General features: G+C 53.7%; 1 pseudogene; it reads right to left on the bottom strand.

Annotated features, from left to right (window-relative positions):
- Positions 1-1,034: 1,034 nt before the first annotated feature.
- Positions 1,035-2,755, bottom strand: LOC123842159 (ADP/ATP translocase 2-like; annotated as a pseudogene).
- Between the last annotated feature and the right edge of the window lie 725 nt (positions 2,756-3,480).

Genomic DNA, 3,480 nt, shown 5'->3' with positions numbered 1-3,480 from the left:
GAGCCTTGAACACCCCCTGCGCCCCCCTGCCGCAGCTCGGAGCCCGCCCGCCCCCTCCCCTGAGTAGAGGTGCGCGTTCCTCCAACACACCGTGTGACTCTGAGGGCTGACAAGGACCCTCTGGACGCCCCTGCTGCTCGCAGCACAACGCGCGTGGAGACAGTTCTGCCACGGCGGCCGTCACATGCGGATTCCTGCACTCACACGACCTAGAGCCCCTGTGTGCCTGCCACGTCCTTCTGGGAGCTTCCACCGCCCACTGGCTTCCGGCCAGGAGCAGCATGCCAAAGGCCAGGGTGTGTGTTCATTTCTCTCCCGTTGCCTGGAACGTAGTGGGTGCCCAGTGAATGTTCCTGCGCTGAGAATACAGGCCTCCGGGGGTTCAGAACGAGACCTGACCTCCTCCTCGCTGCCAGGCCTCCCGAGGGGACCACCTGCGCGGCTTGAGTATGCGCTCCCTGAGACGGGACCGGGATGTCCCGACATCACTGCATCCGCATGGCCCAGACTGGCGCAGTCCAAAGCCGAGCCATCAGGCACATGCCGCCACTGAAAGTGGAATTCAAGAGCGTGAAAGGGACCAAGTCAGAAATTCAGTTCCTTGGCCATCTGGGCTGCATTTAGGTGCTCAGGAGCCAGGTGGCGGGCACCCTGCGCGGACACAGCACATGCCCGCCCCCGGGAGAGTTCCCACGGACATCCCTGGTCCACAGCAGAGCGGGACACCCAGCAGACACAGAGAACCAGGGGCGTGGATGACTGACCTGGCCCACGCCTCTCTCGAAACTGGCACTGGAGCCCTTTCCAGGTTTCTTTACAGTGGGATGGAGGATCCAGCTACAGTGAAAGGGGCCGAAGCTAATGCACGTGTGCGGCATGGCCCCCGGGGGGGCCGCGGGCTGTGCTGCAGAGGAGGAAACGGACATCCACCCCGCCCCAGGCCCAAACTGCCAGCTCGTCAGATCTGGTCTCCACCTCTCTTTAAAATGTGTACATTATACCACGGCCCCTTGACACACACTCTGGCTCCTTCATCACGAGCGATCTTCATCCAGCCGTCTACTGTGCCCTACTGTGCCCACGTACATGATGTCAGTCCCTTTGCGCCCTGACTGCATCATCCTTTGGCGGCGAACAGTGTCAGACGAGTAGGAAGTCAACCCGGCAACCGCTGTGACGGATTGTGCGATCAGCCAGCTGATGAAGGTGTGAGTATTCTTGGGATCTGGAAGCATCCCCTTTGCGGTGTCATAGATGCCGAAGCAGGCAGCTTGGTAGATGATAATGCCCTGCACAGACACATTAAAGCCTTGGTAGAGGCCCTTAATCCCATCAGATTTGTAGACCTTAACCAGGCAGTCACTGAGGCCTCCGAATTGCCTTTCAGCTCCAGCTTTGCCCACATCGGCTGCTAGCCGGGTATGGGCAAAATCAAGAGGATACACAAAACACCAGTACGTGGCCCCAGCGGCACCACCTGGCGCCAGATTCCGGCAAAGTAGCGCCCAAACTGGATTCTCTTGTCCACGCCACCCAGGAGATCTGCTTGTCTTTATCCTTGAAGGCGAAGTTGAGAGGCTGGGTGGGGAAGTGTCTGATGACATGGGCCAGGTGACCGCGCCAGAAGGACGGGACTCCCTGCTCCTTGGGGATGCGAACCACACAGTCTATGATGCCCTTGTGCTGCTCATCTGCGGTGATTTGCTTGCTGGCATGTTGCACCTGCAGCAGCAGCTTGACCCGCTCGATGGGTGCTACCGCCATCTTGGAGGTGGCCGTGGTCCAGTGTTCTCAGAGGCATGGGTGCTGCTTTTGTGCTGGTCTTGTATGATGAAATCAAGTTCACATAAGTTATTTCCTAGTCTTCCCCCACCGTGAACAGGCATGTTGTATTACATAATGCATCTTGAGCATTCTTGACAGACTAGTGGCTGTCTATTCATCAATGGCAACTATTCCGCTGGTTGAAAACGGGAAGCAATGATATTCATCTGATCAGTTTTCTCTTAAAGCTATTTCCATGATGATGGGACTCAATTATATTTTTTATTTCAGTCACTCCTGATAAATTTGAAGAAATAAAAAATATCTGAAATATAAAAAAAAGTACATTATAAATTAATTCTATTTAGATTTCACTTAAAAATCCTAAACTTACAGGATTTCCCATTTGCTTAAAAATCAGTTTCATACCTTGGTGCAGACCCGTTTTTCCTGGCGTCCACTCAGTGAGGAGCCCCCACCTCGCTCACCTGGACCGATGGGGCAGGTGAGCCCAAAGTCTGCATCTATACCGAGCAAACAGCTGGAAACCTGCCTTTCCGGAGCCTTACATATGGCCGGCTGGGCAGAAACAGGAGACGGGGGTGAAGCATACCCACGGGTATTTAATTCATACCTTAACCATGGATTAGACGGAAGCAATGGGCTTCAAATGTGTAATATACTGATGCATTTTCCCTCGAAGGAAGATGAAGTATCTCAGCAGCCAGATGTCCAAGGATGGTGGAGGGGCTCTCGTCTTACCCTCAGAGCAAACGGAGCAGCTAACATCACTCCTGCACATTCAGACTTGGGTTGAGGAAGACAGCCTCAAGTCCATCCCAGGTATTCTTAGGAGCTCCTCAAGAGCAGTGCAGATGCCACCTCCCTTGTGGGGCCCCGATGCTCTCAGACTGGACTGGGAGTCCTTGTCCTTTCTCTGTGTCAACACAACACTTTGATTTACCTCCATTTTACCCCCATTGAGCTGCATGGGGCATAAGCTGATGCCGGGTCCTGGCTGTGAAGTGTGCGGTCGAGCTTCAGCAACACACCCAGGCAGCCACCGCTCTCTGCTGCTCGGCATCTCTTCCTCGGGGAGGCATGCTCTACCCGGCCAGGTGAGCGCAGGTGGCTCAGAGTCATGGGAGAATTCCTGCACTCGGGCATGTGACTGTTCGGACACTGGCGGGTGACCTAGCCAAGTCAAGTAACATTCTCCCTGCAAACGTATGAACACGAGGTCATGGTGCTTCTTCCTCAGGGGATCCTGCTCTAAAGGATGAGCAGACGCTGTTTGCAGGAAGCTGTGTGCAGCGGAGAACAGCAGGGTGACATCCACAGAGAGGCAGGACAAGAAGAGGAAGGAGAGGGTAGATGGAAGGTCAGGGAACAGGGGACAGAGGGTGGAGGGAGGGAGGACAGGTGGGGGACAGAAAGCAAACCATTTTTGACAAAATTGTTTAAACGCCTATATCCAGCCATGACTACAGCTGGCCTCTCCCCCAGATCTTTGTGATGTGAGCCAACAAATTCCCTTTGGATTAAGCTAGTTTTTATTGCTACCAAAAGGTAATTGTTTAAAGTTGTCTGATGCAGAAAAAGCATTCGACAAAATACAGTATCCTTTCCTGATTAAAACTCTTCAGAGTGTAGGGATAGAGGGAACATACCTCAATAACATAAAAGCCATCTATGAAAAACCCACAGCGAATATCA

The sequence above is a fragment of the Mirounga angustirostris genome, unplaced genomic scaffold, assembly GCF_029215605.1.
Source record: "Mirounga angustirostris isolate CCGP_5_RB_7025 unplaced genomic scaffold, mMirAng1.0.hap1 SCAF_2, whole genome shotgun sequence".
Classification (NCBI taxonomy): Eukaryota; Metazoa; Chordata; class Mammalia; order Carnivora; family Phocidae; genus Mirounga; species Mirounga angustirostris.
Note: the sequence above shows the minus strand (reverse complement) of the source record. Positions and strands in the feature narration are given on the sequence as shown.